At 40.2% G+C, this 17,736-nt stretch overlaps 18 non-coding genes across 18 annotated transcripts; 5 read left to right on the top strand and 13 right to left on the bottom strand.

Annotated features, from left to right (window-relative positions):
- Window positions 1-574: 574 nt before the first annotated feature.
- On the bottom strand, window positions 575-790 carry LOC131736014 (small nucleolar RNA U3). Its single transcript, XR_009327863.1, has one exon. It is a non-coding gene; the product is annotated as a small nucleolar RNA U3 (small nucleolar RNA).
- Window positions 791-2,490: 1,700 nt separating this feature from the next.
- Window positions 2,491-2,572, top strand: trnas-aga (transfer RNA serine (anticodon AGA)). The gene has a single exon. It is a non-coding gene; the product is annotated as a tRNA-Ser (tRNA).
- Window positions 2,573-2,735: 163 nt separating this feature from the next.
- trnai-aau (transfer RNA isoleucine (anticodon AAU)) lies at window positions 2,736-2,809 on the bottom strand. The gene has a single exon. It is a non-coding gene; the product is annotated as a tRNA-Ile (tRNA).
- A 290-nt stretch (window positions 2,810-3,099) lies between these two features.
- On the bottom strand, window positions 3,100-3,181 carry trnal-cag (transfer RNA leucine (anticodon CAG)). Its single transcript has one exon. It is a non-coding gene; the product is annotated as a tRNA-Leu (tRNA).
- Window positions 3,182-4,292: 1,111 nt separating this feature from the next.
- LOC131736012 (small nucleolar RNA U3) lies at window positions 4,293-4,507 on the bottom strand. Its single transcript, XR_009327861.1, has one exon. It is a non-coding gene; the product is annotated as a small nucleolar RNA U3 (small nucleolar RNA).
- Window positions 4,508-6,209: 1,702 nt separating this feature from the next.
- On the top strand, window positions 6,210-6,291 carry trnas-aga (transfer RNA serine (anticodon AGA)). The gene has a single exon. It is a non-coding gene; the product is annotated as a tRNA-Ser (tRNA).
- A 165-nt stretch (window positions 6,292-6,456) lies between these two features.
- trnai-aau (transfer RNA isoleucine (anticodon AAU)) lies at window positions 6,457-6,530 on the bottom strand. The gene has a single exon. It is a non-coding gene; the product is annotated as a tRNA-Ile (tRNA).
- Window positions 6,531-6,818: 288 nt separating this feature from the next.
- On the bottom strand, window positions 6,819-6,900 carry trnal-cag (transfer RNA leucine (anticodon CAG)). Its single transcript has one exon. It is a non-coding gene; the product is annotated as a tRNA-Leu (tRNA).
- A 1,112-nt stretch (window positions 6,901-8,012) lies between these two features.
- LOC131736011 (small nucleolar RNA U3) lies at window positions 8,013-8,227 on the bottom strand. The gene has a single exon (XR_009327860.1). It is a non-coding gene; the product is annotated as a small nucleolar RNA U3 (small nucleolar RNA).
- Window positions 8,228-9,928: 1,701 nt separating this feature from the next.
- trnas-aga (transfer RNA serine (anticodon AGA)) lies at window positions 9,929-10,010 on the top strand. Its single transcript has one exon. It is a non-coding gene; the product is annotated as a tRNA-Ser (tRNA).
- A 165-nt stretch (window positions 10,011-10,175) lies between these two features.
- On the bottom strand, window positions 10,176-10,249 carry trnai-aau (transfer RNA isoleucine (anticodon AAU)). The gene has a single exon. It is a non-coding gene; the product is annotated as a tRNA-Ile (tRNA).
- A 288-nt stretch (window positions 10,250-10,537) lies between these two features.
- Window positions 10,538-10,619, bottom strand: trnal-cag (transfer RNA leucine (anticodon CAG)). The gene has a single exon. It is a non-coding gene; the product is annotated as a tRNA-Leu (tRNA).
- Window positions 10,620-11,731: 1,112 nt separating this feature from the next.
- On the bottom strand, window positions 11,732-11,946 carry LOC131736010 (small nucleolar RNA U3). The gene has a single exon (XR_009327859.1). It is a non-coding gene; the product is annotated as a small nucleolar RNA U3 (small nucleolar RNA).
- A 1,701-nt stretch (window positions 11,947-13,647) lies between these two features.
- trnas-aga (transfer RNA serine (anticodon AGA)) lies at window positions 13,648-13,729 on the top strand. The gene has a single exon. It is a non-coding gene; the product is annotated as a tRNA-Ser (tRNA).
- Window positions 13,730-13,894: 165 nt separating this feature from the next.
- trnai-aau (transfer RNA isoleucine (anticodon AAU)) lies at window positions 13,895-13,968 on the bottom strand. Its single transcript has one exon. It is a non-coding gene; the product is annotated as a tRNA-Ile (tRNA).
- A 288-nt stretch (window positions 13,969-14,256) lies between these two features.
- trnal-cag (transfer RNA leucine (anticodon CAG)) lies at window positions 14,257-14,338 on the bottom strand. Its single transcript has one exon. It is a non-coding gene; the product is annotated as a tRNA-Leu (tRNA).
- A 1,112-nt stretch (window positions 14,339-15,450) lies between these two features.
- Window positions 15,451-15,665, bottom strand: LOC131736018 (small nucleolar RNA U3). Its single transcript, XR_009327867.1, has one exon. It is a non-coding gene; the product is annotated as a small nucleolar RNA U3 (small nucleolar RNA).
- Window positions 15,666-17,366: 1,701 nt separating this feature from the next.
- Window positions 17,367-17,448, top strand: trnas-aga (transfer RNA serine (anticodon AGA)). The gene has a single exon. It is a non-coding gene; the product is annotated as a tRNA-Ser (tRNA).
- Window positions 17,449-17,736: the final 288 nt, after the last annotated feature.

The raw sequence follows: 17,736 nt of genomic DNA, 5'->3' as shown, positions 1-17,736 counted from the left end.
AGCTTGAAATATTTTTTGTATGCTGCGGTATTTCAGATCTGAAATGGAATGTTTGGCATCTACGAAATGTCTAGCTAGTGGTGAATGGATATCTTTTCTCCTAATTGAACTTTTATGCTTGCTCATCAATGCGCAATCGTCACTGTCTAGTAGTTTTTACCAACATATTGCAAATGGCAAGGACAAAAAAAACAAATAAATGACATGCGTTGAAGCACAGGTCATCACTTGTAAGACACTGTACTCTTTTTTCGTTGTATGGCTTGTAAAACGCAAACGCATTATCACAGGCGGCACAATTACGACATGGAAAATAATCCAGTAGATTTGTCCAGTACACCTAGATCTCTCGAACATGTCAATGAGTCAGCCCTTAATAAACACTGTCCGTGTTCATTTCTGTGTATATGACATTGTCTATAACCAATATCTGTTATGTAAGCGTATTGGTATGAAACCAATCGCAATTAATGCGATCCGTGTTTTCAGTCAGTTTGATAGTTTTAATCAATCATCGAAAAAGCAGCAGTGCTTTGCAACTGTAGTTCATCTTTCTTACGTTTTGGTAAGACACCCCACTCAGAACGTGGTCCGCTTCCTCCAGCCCCCTAAGGAACACTGGAGCGGTCATCAATAACAGCGAGCAGTTGGTCAAAAACAACACTCGCTGTCTTCTTCACGCTCAAAAACGAACACTCTCACTCTTCCTCGTGGGTAGCGAGCCCAAACACTTTCAAAACGCATTTCGCTAGCAAATCACTATAGAAATGATCCCTGAAAGTATTGTTTTATGGGCAAGTGGCCGACCGTCTCCCTCCAACTCTGAGTGGCACCGGTAGCTGTGCCGGTGACAAATAAACAGGAGCACTTTCATATAATGCAATTGCTGTAGCCCAGTGAGTTGTTACAATAACATTTCAAACTCATTCCAGACTGCAGGCGGTTAAAAGCTTAATTGGGTTCAATTTTTTGGTATGATTTAAAAAGTACGAGCCAGTTGCCTCATTTGCATTGCCTGCCTTCCTCCTTTGCACTGTGACGTCTATCAAATGTGTGCTTAAAATCTGATGAATACGATTCCCATTTGAACCGTAAATATTTTAATTATACGCATACAGTGTTCTGTTGGGCTCCGAGGGTGTTATCTAATAAAACAACGTAATCGGTGAGCGCGTTCGGCTTAACCAAAACGTTGCTGTTTCAAGCCCACGCAGGGACGAGGCATTCTTTTTGTCAATCGCCTTTCTGTCAAGCCAGTAAACCTGTATATAATAAGAAACATTCAACAGCTCGGAAACACCATAATAGAATCCAATGCGTTTACAAATGTGTTTTGAAACTGTTCATTTTTCACCCAAATGCGGTTCTCAAAAATTGTTTTGCCTACATTTTTCTATTGCTATTATTATTTTTTCCAGAGTAAGACGAAAAAAGCAAACATCCATGAAATAGGTAAACACTGCTACAGCGTTTGAACTGTCTCAACAAACGTTCAGCTCTAAAACGTGTACATTGAAAGTCTATTAACATCTTTAACACAATCATGTGTGTTCCAATAGCGGCTATTCCACATGGTGATCAATAAAGTGAATGCTGGCTTTGTTCACATATTAGCAAGACGTTTTCAGGATTCACGCATATTCTGAACAAGCACACTAGAATATGGTAATGAAAGGACAGGAAAATAACAGGTTTATTGGCTTTGGTCTTGTATCGTCACCCTGACTACTGTCAGGTAAGGAAGTGGCATTAATCAAAACGTAATTATGTAAGGTTACCAATGCGCAAATACGAAGCATATTAAAACTTCTTCACAATCTTAAATCTTCCCACATGCATTTCAAACACTTACTGATAAGTACGGCCCTTTCCCAATGTAACTGCTTTGTTTGAACACCAAAGATGGCTTGGATATTTATGAAACCACGATACTATTGTTCCCACTTTCTTTAGAACTACCAAATGTGCGCTTCCCATGTCAGCCCTAGTGGCCTAATGGCTAAGGCCACTGGCCTCCTAAGCCAGGGATAGTGGGTTCGAGTCCCATCTGGGTGGGGTTTTGTTATAAAATCGAACATAATTGTGTTATGTTTTATTGGCATGTGATTATTTTGTAGATCTTGTTATCTGCTAAGTCCGCTCACGCTAGCCACAACGTGCTTGAGTGCTGTGGCAGCAGCCATGAAGCAAGTCAGTTTTTCAGTTGAAATCAAGATCTACTTTGTTTTTTGTGTATGGGTGGTTTGAAAAGATCACTTAAATTGTTACGTATTTTGAAATAAAGATGTATTCATTATTATGAACGTTGACAGAAAGGATATTGTATTTACATTTCCCTCGTGTGCTTGCCTTGTATAAATCGATGGAGTTTCAACAAAGGCATTGACTTCGGTCATGTTAGCCTATACTGCCATCTGCAGCATTACCGCGGGTGTCTTTTACTTCTTTTGACAATAATATGGATCATTTCACAGTCCAATGTAAGAACATGTAGTCGTGGCCGAGTGGTTAAGGCGATGGACTAGAAATCCATTGGGGTTTCCCCGCGCAGGTTCGAATCCTGCCGACTACGTAAGCTTTCTTTTAATTGTATGTGTTCATTCCTAATACATGTTTAAAGATGAGGAATTTGAAATATTACTGGTTCTACTTCATATCGCACCGGTTCATTTTGTTAAAGAATGTTCATTTTGGCACCATTCCAAATGCTGTGGTTTCTTTAAAGAAGAAAAGTCATGCCCGTACGGGGATCGAACCCGCGACCTTGGCGTTATTAGCACCACGCTCTAACCAACTGAGCTAACCGGCCACACACATGGAGCGCGTTAATAAAACCCGAGAAAAAACAAGGCCTGTGGACATTATGATTACCAAGATGTTATGTTAAACTCAACAATAACACATTCAAAGTATTGGAAAGGCATAATTAGAGGTCTCATCTTTATGAGGCAGTTTAGCAGTGTGAAGAAAGTGGCGAGGTGCGGGCTTGCGGTGACTTTCTCTCATTTAAAAAGCTGTGATTTGAATACTAAAAAGAAAAACATGTAAAAATTACCAAGCATTCGGTGGACGTTTTAGAAATAAATTAACAAGAACTGTTGTCAGAAGTGGGGTTCGAGCCCACGCCTCCATGGAGACTGCGACCTGACCACAGCGCCTTAGACCGCTCGGCCATCCTGACTTACACCGACGACTTTGCACAACGCTGCAGCACACTGCTGAACCTCCCATGTCTGACGCTGCAGTAAATCACCTGGCGTGTGCGTGTACTTGTTCTTTTTCTGTTTATATTAAGGAGGGCGACAGGTTTTGTCGCATTTTGTATGGAATCACAAGGACACTCCTCTTACTGAAAGAAAATATACTGCAAACAGAGCGATCGCTTCACGGTTTGAATCAAAATCAGAACAGTCTGTTAGCAAATGAACTTCATCAAAAAACCACAAAGGCATTACATAAATGTTACAGATATATTTCGTAGACAGAACAGTTGTAACATATTTGAGTACATTTCTAAACAATCTGCTAATAACAGACATAATCTCAAAGCGCTATAATTTATTTTCAGATCTTATGAAAGACAAGTATGGTTGCGCATTATATCACAGAAAACAGGATAATCCTAGCGCTTCATTTAATCCCTCGGGTTGTACCATATGGAGATAGAAGATCCATTTGGATTCACATTGTAATAGTTTTTGATCGAGATTATCACGTCCTCGAGCTTGAAATATTTTTTGTATGCTGCGGTATTTCAGATCTGAAATGGAATGTTTGGCATCTACGAAATGTCTAGCTAGTGGTGAATGGATATCTTTTCTCCTAATTGAACTTTTATGCTTGCTCATCAATGCGCAATCGTCACTGTCTAGTAGTTTTACCAACATATTGCAAATGGCAAGGACAAAAAAACAAATAAATGACATGCGTTGAAGCACAGGTCATCACTTGTAAGACACTGTACTCTTTTTTCGTTGTATGCTTGTAAAACGCAAACGCATTATCACAGGCGGCACAATTACGACATGGAAAATAATCCAGTAGATTTGTCCAGTACACCTAGATCTCTCGAACATGTCAATGAGTCAGCCCTTAATAAACACTGTCCGTGTTCATTTCTGTGTATATGACATTGTCTATAACCAATATCTGTTATGTAAGCGTATTGGTATGAAACCAATCGCAATTAATGCGATCCGTGTTTTCAGTCAGTTTGATAGTTTTAATCAATCATCGAAAAAGCAGCAGTGCTTTGCAACTGTAGTTCATCTTTCTTACGTTTTGGTAAGACACCCACTCAGAACGTGTCCGCTTCCTCCAGCCCCCTAAGGAACACTGGAGCGGTCATCAATAACAGCGAGCAGTTGGTCAAAAACAACACTCGCTGTCTTCTTCACGCTCAAAAACGAACACTCTCACTCTTCCTCGTGGGTAGCGAGCCCAAACACTTTCAAAACGCATTTCGCTAGCAAATCACTATAGAAATGATCCCTGAAAGTATTGTTTTATGGGCAAGTGGCCGACCGTCTCCCTCCAACTCTGAGTGGCAACCGGTAGCTGTGCCGGTGACAAATAAACAGGAGCACTTTCATATAATGCAATTGCTGTAGCCCAGTGAGTTGTTACAATAACATTTCAAACTCATTCCAGACTGCAGGCGTTAAAAGCTTAATTGGGTTCAATTTTTTGGTATGATTTAAAAAGTACGAGCCAGTTGCCTCATTTGCATTGCCTGCCTTCCTCCTTTGCACTGTGACGTCTATCAAATGTGTGCTTAAAATCTGATGAATACGATTCCCATTTGAACCGTAAATATTTTAATTATACGCATACAGTGTTCTGTTGGGCTCCGAGGGTGTTATCTAATAAAACAACGTAATCGGTGAGCGCGTTCGGCTTAACCAAAACGTTGCTGTTTCAAGCCCACGCAGGGACGAGGCATTCTTTTTGTCAATCGCCTTTCTGTCAAGCCAGTAAACCTGTATATAATAAGAAACATTCAACAGCTCGGAAACACCATAATAGAATCCAATGCGTTTACAAATGTGTTTTGAAACTGTTCATTTTTCACCCAAATGCGGTTCTCAAAAATTGTTTTGCCTACATTTTTCTATTGCTATTATTATTTTTTTCCAGAGTAAGACGAAAAAGCAAACATCCATGAAATAGGTAAACACTGCTACAGCGCTTGAACTGTCTCAACAAACGTTCAGCTCTAAAACGTGTACATTGAAAGTCTATTAACATCTTTAACACAATCATGTGTGTTCCAATAGCGGCTATTCCACATGGTGATCAATAAAGTGAATGCTGGCTTTGTTCACATATTAGCAAGACGTTTTCAGGATTCACGCATATTCTGAACAAGCACACTAGAATATGGTAATGAAAGGACAGGAAAATAACAGGTTTATTGGCTTTGGTCTTGTATCGTCACCCTGACTACTGTCAGGTAAGGAAGTGGCATTAATCAAAACGTAATTATGTAAGGTTACCAATGCGCAAATACGAAGCATATTAAAACTTCTTCACAATCTTAAATCTTCCCACATGCATTTCAAACACTTACTGATAAGTACGGCCCTTTCCCAATGTAACTGCTTTGTTTGAACACCAAAGATGGCTTGGATATTTATGAAACCACGATACTATTGTTCCCACTTTCTTTAGAACTACCAAATGTGCGCTTCCCATGTCAGCCCTAGTGGCCTAATGGCTAAGGCCACTGGCCTCCTAAGCCAGGGATAGTGGGTTCGAGTCCCATCTGGGGTGGGGTTTTGTTATAAAATCGAACATAATTGTGTTATGTTTTATTGGCATGTGATATTTTGTAGATCTTGTTATCTGCTAAGTCCGCTCACGCTAGCCACAACGTGCTTGAGTGCTGTGGCAGCAGCCATGAAGCAAGTCAGTTTTTCAGTTGAAATCAAGATCTACTTTGTTTTTTGTGTATGGGTGGTTTGAAAAGATCACTTAAATTGTTACGTATTTTGAAATAAAGATGTATTCATTATTATGAACGTTGACAGAAAGGATATTGTATTTACATTTCCCACGTGTGCTTGCCTTGTATAAATCGATGGAGTTTCAACAAAGGCATTTGACTTCGGTTCATGTTAGCCTATACTGCCATCTGCAGCATTACCGCGGGTGTCTTTTACTTCTTTTGACAATAATATGGATCATTTCACAGTCCAATGTAAGAACATGTAGTCGTGGCCGAGTGGTTAAGGCGATGGACTAGAAATCCATTGGGGTTTCCCCGCGCAGGTTCGAATCCTGCCGACTACGTAAGCTTTCTTTTTAATTGTATGTGTTCATTCCTAATACATGTTTAAAGATGAGGAATCTGAAATATTACTGGTTCTACTTCATATCGCACCGGTTCATTTAGTTAAAGAATGTTCATTTTGGCACCATTCCAAATGCTGTGGTTTCTTTAAAGAAGAAAAGTCATGGCCCGTACGGGGATCGAACCCGCGACCTTGGCGTTATTAGCACCACGCTCTAACCAACTGAGCTAACCGGCCACACACATGGAGCGCGTTAATAAAACCCGAGAAAAACAAGGCCTGCGGACATTATGATTACCAAGATGTTATGTTAAACTCAACAATAACACATTCAAAGTATTGGAAAGGCATAATTAGAGGTCTCATCTTTATGAGGCAGTTTAGCAGTGTGAAGAAAGTGGCGAGGTGCGGGCTTGCGGTGACTTTCTCTCATTTAAAAAGCTGTGATTTGAATACTAAAAAGAAAAACATGTAAAATTACCAAGCATTCGGTGGACGTTTTAGAAATAAATTAACAAGAACTGTTGTCAGAAGTGGGGTTCGAGCCCACGCCTCCATGGAGACTGCGACCTGACCACAGCGCCTTAGACCGCTCGGCCATCCTGACTTACACCGACGACTTTGCACAACGCTGCAGCACACTGCTGAACCTCCCATGTCTGACGCTGCAGTAAATCACCTGGCGTGTGCGTGTACTTGTTCTTTTTCTGTTTATATTAAGGAGGGCGACAGGTTTTGTCGCATTTTGTATGGAATCACAAGGACACTCCTCTTACTGAAAGAAAATATACTGCAAACAGAGCGATCGCTTCACGGTTTGAATCAAAATCAGAACAGTCTGTTAGCAAATGAACTTCATCAAAAAACCACAAAGGCATTACATAAATGTTACAGATATATTTCGTAGACAGAACAGTTGTAACATATTTGAGTACATTTCTAAACAATCTGCTAATAACAGACATAATCTCAAAGCGCTATAATTTATTTTCAGATCTTATGAAAGACAAGTATGGTTGCGCATTATATCACAGAAAACAGGATAATCCTAGCGCTTCATTTAATCCCTCGGGTTGTACCATATGGAGATAGAAGATCCATTTGGATTCACATTGTAATAGTTTTTGATCGAGATTATCACGTCCTCGAGCTTGAAATATTTTTTGTATGCTGCGGTATTTCAGATCTGAAATGGAATGTTTGGCATCTACGAAATGTCTAGCTAGTGGTGAATGGATATCTTTTCTCCTAATTGAACTTTTATGCTTGCTCATCAATGCGCAATCGTCACTGTCTAGTAGTTTTACCAACATATTGCAAATGGCAAGGACAAAAAAACAAATAAATGACATGCGTTGAAGCACAGGTCATCACTTGTAAGACACTGTACTCTTTTTTCGTTGTATGGCTTGTAAAACGCAAACGCATTATCACAGGCGGCACAATTACGACATGGAAAATAATCCAGTAGATTTGTCCAGTACACCTAGATCTCTCGAACATGTCAATGAGTCAGCCCTTAATAAACACTGTCCGTGTTCATTTCTGTGTATATGACATTGTCTATAACCAATATCTGTTATGTAAGCGTATTGGTATGAAACCAATCGCAATTAATGCGATCCGTGTTTTCAGTCAGTTTGATAGTTTTAATCAATCATCGAAAAAGCAGCAGTGCTTTGCAACTGTAGTTCATCTTTCTTACGTTTTGGTAAGACACCCACTCAGAACGTGTCCGCTTCCTCCAGCCCCCTAAGGAACACTGGAGCGGTCATCAATAACAGCGAGCAGTTGGTCAAAAACAACACTCGCTGTCTTCTTCACGCTCAAAAACGAACACTCTCACTCTTCCTCGTGGGTAGCGAGCCCAAACACTTTCAAAACGCATTTCGCTAGCAAATCACTATAGAAATGATCCCTGAAAGTATTGTTTTATGGGCAAGTGGCCGACCGTCTCCCTCCAACTCTGAGTGGCACCGGTAGCTGTGCCGGTGACAAATAAACAGGAGCACTTTCATATAATGCAATTGCTGTAGCCCAGTGAGTTGTTACAATAACATTTCAAACTCATTCCAGACTGCAGGCGGTTAAAAGCTTAATTGGGTTCAATTTTTTGGTATGATTTAAAAAGTACGAGCCAGTTGCCTCATTTGCATTGCCTGCCTTCCTCCTTTGCACTGTGACGTCTATCAAACGTGTGCTTAAAATCTGATGAATACGATTCCCATTTGAACCGTAAATATTTTAATTATACGCATACAGTGTTCTGTTGGGCTCCGAGGGTGTTATCTAATAAAACAACGTAATCGGTGAGCGCGTTCGGCTTAACCAAAACGTTGCTGTTTCAAGCCCACGCAGGGACGAGGCATTCTTTTTGTCAATCGCCTTTCTGTCAAGCCAGTAAACCTGTATATAATAAGAAACATTCAACAGCTCGGAAACACCATAATAGAATCCAATGCGTTTACAAATGTGTTTTGAAACTGTTCATTTTTCACCCAAATGCGGTTCTCAAAAATTGTTTTGCCTACATTTTTCTATTGCTATTATTATTTTTTCCAGAGTAAGACGAAAAAGCAAACATCCATGAAATAGGTAAACACTGCTACAGCGCTTGAACTGTCTCAACAAACGTTCAGCTCTAAAACGTGTACATTGAAAGTCTATTAACATCTTTAACACAATCATGTGTGTTCCAATAGCGGCTATTCCACATGGTGATCAATAAAGTGAATGCTGGCTTTGTTCACATATTAGCAAGACGTTTTCAGGATTCACGCATATTCTGAACAAGCACACTAGAATATGGTAATGAAAGGACAGGAAAATAACAGGTTTATTGGCTTTGGTCTTGTATCGTCACCCTGACTACTGTCAGGTAAGGAAGTGGCATTAATCAAAACGTAATTATGTAAGGTTACCAATGCGCAAATACGAAGCATATTAAAACTTCTTCACAATCTTAAATCTTCCCACATGCATTTCAAACACTTACTGATAAGTACGGCCCTTTCCCAATGTAACTGCTTTGTTTGAACACCAAAGATGGCTTGGATATTTATGAAACCACGATACTATTGTTCCCACTTTCTTTAGAACTACCAAATGTGCGCTTCCCATGTCAGCCCTAGTGGCCTAATGGCTAAGGCCACTGGCCTCCTAAGCCAGGGATAGTGGGTTCGAGTCCCATCTGGGGTGGGGTTTTGTTATAAAATCGAACATAATTGTGTTATGTTTTATTGGCATGTGATATTTTGTAGATCTTGTTATCTGCTAAGTCCGCTCACGCTAGCCACAACGTGCTTGAGTGCTGTGGCAGCAGCCATGAAGCAAGTCAGTTTTTCAGTTGAAATCAAGATCTACTTTGTTTTTTGTGTATGGGTGGTTTGAAAAGATCACTTAAATTGTTACGTATTTTGAAATAAAGATGTATTCATTATTATGAACGTTGACAGAAAGGATATTGTATTTACATTTCCCACGTGTGCTTGCCTTGTATAAATCGATGGAGTTTCAACAAAGGCATTTGACTTCGGTTCATGTTAGCCTATACTGCCATCTGCAGCATTACCGCGGGTGTCTTTTACTTCTTTTGACAATAATATGGATCATTTCACAGTCCAATGTAAGAACATGTAGTCGTGGCCGAGTGGTTAAGGCGATGGACTAGAAATCCATTGGGGTTTCCCCGCGCAGGTTCGAATCCTGCCGACTACGTAAGCTTTCTTTTTAATTGTATGTGTTCATTCCTAATACATGTTTAAAGATGAGGAATTTGAAATATTACTGGTTCTACTTCATATCGCACCGGTTCATTTTGTTAAAGAATGTTCATTTTGGCACCATTCCAAATGCTGTGGTTTCTTTAAAGAAGAAAAGTCATGGCCCGTACGGGGATCGAACCCGCGACCTTGGCGTTATTAGCACCACGCTCTAACCAACTGAGCTAACCGGCCACACACATGGAGCGCGTTAATAAAACCCGAGAAAAACAAGGCCTGTGGACATTATGATTACCAAGATGTTATGTTAAACTCAACAATAACACATTCAAAGTATTGGAAAGGCATAATTAGAGGTCTCATCTTTATGAGGCAGTTTAGCAGTGTGAAGAAAGTGGCGAGGTGCGGGCTTGCGGTGACTTTCTCTCATTTAAAAAGCTGTGATTTGAATACTAAAAAGAAAAACATGTAAAATTACCAAGCATTCGGTGGACGTTTTAGAAATAAATTAACAAGAACTGTTGTCAGAAGTGGGGTTCGAGCCCACGCCTCCATGGAGACTGCGACCTGACCACAGCGCCTTAGACCGCTCGGCCATCCTGACTTACACCGACGACTTTGCACAACGCTGCAGCACACTGCTGAACCTCCCATGTCTGACGCTGCAGTAAATCACCTGGCGTGTGCGTGTACTTGTTCTTTTTCTGTTTATATTAAGGAGGGCGACAGGTTTTGTCGCATTTTGTATGGAATCACAAGGACACTCCTCTTACTGAAAGAAAATATACTGCAAACAGAGCGATCGCTTCACGGTTTGAATCAAAATCAGAACAGTCTGTTAGCAAATGAACTTCATCAAAAAACCACAAAGGCATTACATAAATGTTACAGATATATTTCGTAGACAGAACAGTTGTAACATATTTGAGTACATTTCTAAACAATCTGCTAATAACAGACATAATCTCAAAGCGCTATAATTTATTTTCAGATCTTATGAAAGACAAGTATGGTTGCGCATTATATCACAGAAAACAGGATAATCCTAGCGCTTCATTTAATCCCTCGGGTTGTACCATATGGAGATAGAAGATCCATTTGGATTCACATTGTAATAGTTTTTGATCGAGATTATCACGTCCTCGAGCTTGAAATATTTTTTGTATGCTGCGGTATTTCAGATCTGAAATGGAATGTTTGGCATCTACGAAATGTCTAGCTAGTGGTGAATGGATATCTTTTCTCCTAATTGAACTTTTATGCTTGCTCATCAATGCGCAATCGTCACTGTCTAGTAGTTTTACCAACATATTGCAAATGGCAAGGACAAAAAAACAAATAAATGACATGCGTTGAAGCACAGGTCATCACTTGTAAGACACTGTACTCTTTTTTCGTTGTATGGCTTGTAAAACGCAAACGCATTATCACAGGCGGCACAATTACGACATGGAAAATAATCCAGTAGATTTGTCCAGTACACCTAGATCTCTCGAACATGTCAATGAGTCAGCCCTTAATAAACACTGTCCGTGTTCATTTCTGTGTATATGACATTGTCTATAACCAATATCTGTTATGTAAGCGTATTGGTATGAAACCAATCGCAATTAATGCGATCCGTGTTTTCAGTCAGTTTGATAGTTTTAATCAATCATCGAAAAAGCAGCAGTGCTTTGCAACTGTAGTTCATCTTTCTTACGTTTTGGTAAGACACCCACTCAGAACGTGTCCGCTTCCTCCAGCCCCCTAAGGAACACTGGAGCGGTCATCAATAACAGCGAGCAGTTGGTCAAAAACAACACTCGCTGTCTTCTTCACGCTCAAAAACGAACACTCTCACTCTTCCTCGTGGGTAGCGAGCCCAAACACTTTCAAAACGCATTTCGCTAGCAAATCACTATAGAAATGATCCCTGAAAGTATTGTTTTATGGGCAAGTGGCCGACCGTCTCCCTCCAACTCTGAGTGGCACCGGTAGCTGTGCCGGTGACAAATAAACAGGAGCACTTTCATATAATGCAATTGCTGTAGCCCAGTGAGTTGTTACAATAACATTTCAAACTCATTCCAGACTGCAGGCGGTTAAAAGCTTAATTGGGTTCAATTTTTTGGTATGATTTAAAAAGTACGAGCCAGTTGCCTCATTTGCATTGCCTGCCTTCCTCCTTTGCACTGTGACGTCTATCAAATGTGTGCTTAAAATCTGATGAATACGATTCCCATTTGAACCGTAAATATTTTAATTATACGCATACAGTGTTCTGTTGGGCTCCGAGGGTGTTATCTAATAAAACAACGTAATCGGTGAGCGCGTTCGGCTTAACCAAAACGTTGCTGTTTCAAGCCCACGCAGGGACGAGGCATTCTTTTTGTCAATCGCCTTTCTGTCAAGCCAGTAAACCTGTATATAATAAGAAACATTCAACAGCTCGGAAACACCATAATAGAATCCAATGCGTTTACAAATGTGTTTTGAAACTGTTCATTTTTCACCCAAATGCGGTTCTCAAAAATTGTTTTGCCTACATTTTTCTATTGCTATTATTATTTTTTCCAGAGTAAGACGAAAAAGCAAACATCCATGAAATAGGTAAACACTGCTACAGCGTTTGAACTGTCTCAACAAACGTTCAGCTCTAAAACGTGTACATTGAAAGTCTATTAACATCTTTAACACAATCATGTGTGTTCCAATAGCGGCTATTCCACATGGTGATCAATAAAGTGAATGCTGGCTTTGTTCACATATTAGCAAGACGTTTTCAGGATTCACGCATATTCTGAACAAGCACACTAGAATATGGTAATGAAAGGACAGGAAAATAACAGGTTTATTGGCTTTGGTCTTGTATCGTCACCCTGACTACTGTCAGGTAAGGAAGTGGCATTAATCAAAACGTAATTATGTAAGGTTACCAATGCGCAAATACGAAGCATATTAAAACTTCTTCACAATCTTAAATCTTCCCACATGCATTTCAAACACTTACTGATAAGTACGGCCCTTTCCCAATGTAACTGCTTTGTTTGAACACCAAAGATGGCTTGGATATTTATGAAACCACGATACTATTGTTCCCACTTTCTTTAGAACTACCAAATGTGCGCTTCCCATGTCAGCCCTAGTGGCCTAATGGCTAAGGCCACTGGCCTCCTAAGCCAGGGATAGTGGGTTCGAGTCCCATCTGGGGTGGGGTTTTGTTATAAAATCGAACATAATTGTGTTATGTTTTATTGGCATGTGATATTTTGTAGATCTTGTTATCTGCTAAGTCCGCTCACGCTAGCCACAACGTGCTTGAGTGCTGTGGCAGCAGCCATGAAGCAAGTCAGTTTTTCAGTTGAAATCAAGATCTACTTTGTTTTTTGTGTATGGGTGGTTTGAAAAGATCACTTAAATTGTTACGTATTTTGAAATAAAGATGTATTCATTATTATGAACGTTGACAGAAAGGATATTGTATTTACATTTCCCACGTGTGCTTGCCTTGTATAAATCGATGGAGTTTCAACAAAGGCATTTGACTTCGGTTCATGTTAGCCTATACTGCCATCTGCAGCATTACCGCGGGTGTCTTTTACTTCTTTTGACAATAATATGGATCATTTCACAGTCCAATGTAAGAACATGTAGTCGTGGCCGAGTGGTTAAGGCGATGGACTAGAAATCCATTGGGGTTTCCCCGCGCAGGTTCGAATCCTGCCGACTACGTAAGCTTTCTTTTTAATTGTATGTGTTCATTCCTAATACATGTTTAAAGATGAGGAATCTGAAATATTACTGGTTCTACTTCATATCGCACCGGTTCATTTAGTTAAAGAATGTTCATTTTGGCACCATTCCAAATGCTGTGGTTTCTTTAAAGAAGAAAAGTCATGGCCCGTACGGGGATCGAACCCGCGACCTTGGCGTTATTAGCACCACGCTCTAACCAACTGAGCTAACCGGCCACACACATGGAGCGCGTTAATAAAACCCGAGAAAAACAAGGCCTGCGGACATTATGATTACCAAGATGTTATGTTAAACTCAACAATAACACATTCAAAGTATTGGAAAGGCATAATTAGAGGTCTCATCTTTATGAGGCAGTTTAGCAGTGTGAAGAAAGTGGCGAGGTGCGGGCTTGCGGTGACTTTCTCTCATTTAAAAAGCTGTGATTTGAATACTAAAAAGAAAAACATGTAAAATTACCAAGCATTCGGTGGACGTTTTAGAAATAAATTAACAAGAACTGTTGTCAGAAGTGGGGTTCGAGCCCACGCCTCCATGGAGACTGCGACCTGACCACAGCGCCTTAGACCGCTCGGCCATCCTGACTTACACCGACGACTTTGCACAACGCTGCAGCACACTGCTGAACCTCCCATGTCTGACGCTGCAGTAAATCACCTGGCGTGTGCGTGTACTTGTTCTTTTTCTGTTTATATTAAGGAGGGCGACAGGTTTTGTCGCATTTTGTATGGAATCACAAGGACACTCCTCTTACTGAAAGAAAATATACTGCAAACAGAGCGATCGCTTCACGGTTTGAATCAAAATCAGAACAGTCTGTTAGCAAATGAACTTCATCAAAAAACCACAAAGGCATTACATAAATGTTACAGATATATTTCGTAGACAGAACAGTTGTAACATATTTGAGTACATTTCTAAACAATCTGCTAATAACAGACATAATCTCAAAGCGCTATAATTTATTTTCAGATCTTATGAAAGACAAGTATGGTTGCGCATTATATCACAGAAAACAGGATAATCCTAGCGCTTCATTTAATCCCTCGGGTTGTACCATATGGAGATAGAAGATCCATTTGGATTCACATTGTAATAGTTTTTGATCGAGATTATCACGTCCTCGAGCTTGAAATATTTTTTGTATGCTGCGGTATTTCAGATCTGAAATGGAATGTTTGGCATCTACGAAATGTCTAGCTAGTGGTGAATGGATATCTTTTCTCCTAATTGAACTTTTATGCTTGCTCATCAATGCGCAATCGTCACTGTCTAGTAGTTTTACCAACATATTGCAAATGGCAAGGACAAAAAAACAAATAAATGACATGCGTTGAAGCACAGGTCATCACTTGTAAGACACTGTACTCTTTTTTCGTTGTATGGCTTGTAAAACGCAAACGCATTATCACAGGCGGCACAATTACGACATGGAAAATAATCCAGTAGATTTGTCCAGTACACCTAGATCTCTCGAACATGTCAATGAGTCAGCCCTTAATAAACACTGTCCGTGTTCATTTCTGTGTATATGACATTGTCTATAACCAATATCTGTTATGTAAGCGTATTGGTATGAAACCAATCGCAATTAATGCGATCCGTGTTTTCAGTCAGTTTGATAGTTTTAATCAATCATCGAAAAAGCAGCAGTGCTTTGCAACTGTAGTTCATCTTTCTTACGTTTTGGTAAGACACCCACTCAGAACGTGTCCGCTTCCTCCAGCCCCCTAAGGAACACTGGAGCGGTCATCAATAACAGCGAGCAGTTGGTCAAAAACAACACTCGCTGTCTTCTTCACGCTCAAAAACGAACACTCTCACTCTTCCTCGTGGGTAGCGAGCCCAAACACTTTCAAAACGCATTTCGCTAGCAAATCACTATAGAAATGATCCCTGAAAGTATTGTTTTATGGGCAAGTGGCCGACCGTCTCCCTCCAACTCTGAGTGGCACCGGTAGCTGTGCCGGTGACAAATAAACAGGAGCACTTTCATATAATGCAATTGCTGTAGCCCAGTGAGTTGTTACAATAACATTTCAAACTCATTCCAGACTGCAGGCGGTTAAAAGCTTAATTGGGTTCAATTTTTTGGTATGATTTAAAAAGTACGAGCCAGTTGCCTCATTTGCATTGCCTGCCTTCCTCCTTTGCACTGTGACGTCTATCAAACGTGTGCTTAAAATCTGATGAATACGATTCCCATTTGAACCGTAAATATTTTAATTATACGCATACAGTGTTCTGTTGGGCTCCGAGGGTGTTATCTAATAAAACAACGTAATCGGTGAGCGCGTTCGGCTTAACCAAAACGTTGCTGTTTCAAGCCCACGCAGGGACGAGGCATTCTTTTTGTCAATCGCCTTTCTGTCAAGCCAGTAAACCTGTATATAATAAGAAACATTCAACAGCTCGGAAACACCATAATAGAATCCAATGCGTTTACAAATGTGTTTTGAAACTGTTCATTTTTCACCCAAATGCGGTTCTCAAAAATTGTTTTGCCTACATTTTTCTATTGCTATTATTATTTTTTCCAGAGTAAGACGAAAAAGCAAACATCCATGAAATAGGTAAACACTGCTACAGCGCTTGAACTGTCTCAACAAACGTTCAGCTCTAAAACGTGTACATTGAAAGTCTATTAACATCTTTAACACAATCATGTGTGTTCCAATAGCGGCTATTCCACATGGTGATCAATAAAGTGAATGCTGGCTTTGTTCACATATTAGCAAGACGTTTTCAGGATTCACGCATATTCTGAACAAGCACACTAGAATATGGTAATGAAAGGACAGGAAAATAACAGGTTTATTGGCTTTGGTCTTGTATCGTCACCCTGACTACTGTCAGGTAAGGAAGTGGCATTAATCAAAACGTAATTATGTAAGGTTACCAATGCGCAAATACGAAGCATATTAAAACTTCTTCACAATCTTAAATCTTCCCACATGCATTTCAAACACTTACTGATAAGTACGGCCCTTTCCCAATGTAACTGCTTTGTTTGAACACCAAAGATGGCTTGGATATTTATGAAACCACGATACTATTGTTCCCACTTTCTTTAGAACTACCAAATGTGCGCTTCCCATGTCAGCCCTAGTGGCCTAATGGCTAAGGCCACTGGCCTCCTAAGCCAGGGATAGTGGGTTCGAGTCCCATCTGGGGTGGGGTTTTGTTATAAAATCGAACATAATTGTGTTATGTTTTATTGGCATGTGATATTTTGTAGATCTTGTTATCTGCTAAGTCCGCTCACGCTAGCCACAACGTGCTTGAGTGCTGTGGCAGCAGCCATGAAGCAAGTCAGTTTTTCAGTTGAAATCAAGATCTACTTTGTTTTTTGTGTATGGGTGGTTTGAAAAGATCACTTAAATTGTTACGTATTTTGAAATAAAGATGTATTCATTATTATGAACGTTGACAGAAAGGATATTGTATTTACATTTCCCACGTGTGCTTGCCTTGTATAAATCGATGGAGTTTCAACAAAGGCATTTGACTTCGGTTCATGTTAGCCTATACTGCCATCTGCAGCATTACCGCGGGTGTCTTTTACTTCTTTTGACAATAATATGGATCATTTCACAGTCCAATGTAAGAACATGTAGTCGTGGCCGAGTGGTTAAGGCGATGGACTAGAAATCCATTGGGGTTTCCCCGCGCAGGTTCGAATCCTGCCGACTACGTAAGCTTTCTTTTTAATTGTATGTGTTCATTCCTAATACATGTTTAAAGATGAGGAATCTGAAATATTACTGGTTCTACTTCATATCGCACCGGTTCATTTTGTTAAAGAATGTTCATTTTGGCACCATTCCAAATGCTGTGGTTTCTTTAAAGAAGAAAAGTCATGGCCCGTACGGGGATCGAACCCGCGACCTTTTCGTTATTAGCACCACACTCTAACCAACTGAGCTAACCGGCCACACACATGGATCGCGTTAATAAAACCCGAGAAAAACAAGGCCTGCGGA

Source organism: Acipenser ruthenus, unplaced genomic scaffold, assembly GCF_902713425.1.
Source record: "Acipenser ruthenus unplaced genomic scaffold, fAciRut3.2 maternal haplotype, whole genome shotgun sequence".
NCBI classification, from domain to species: Eukaryota; Metazoa; Chordata; class Actinopteri; order Acipenseriformes; family Acipenseridae; genus Acipenser; species Acipenser ruthenus.
Note: the sequence above shows the minus strand (reverse complement) of the source record. Positions and strands in the feature narration are given on the sequence as shown.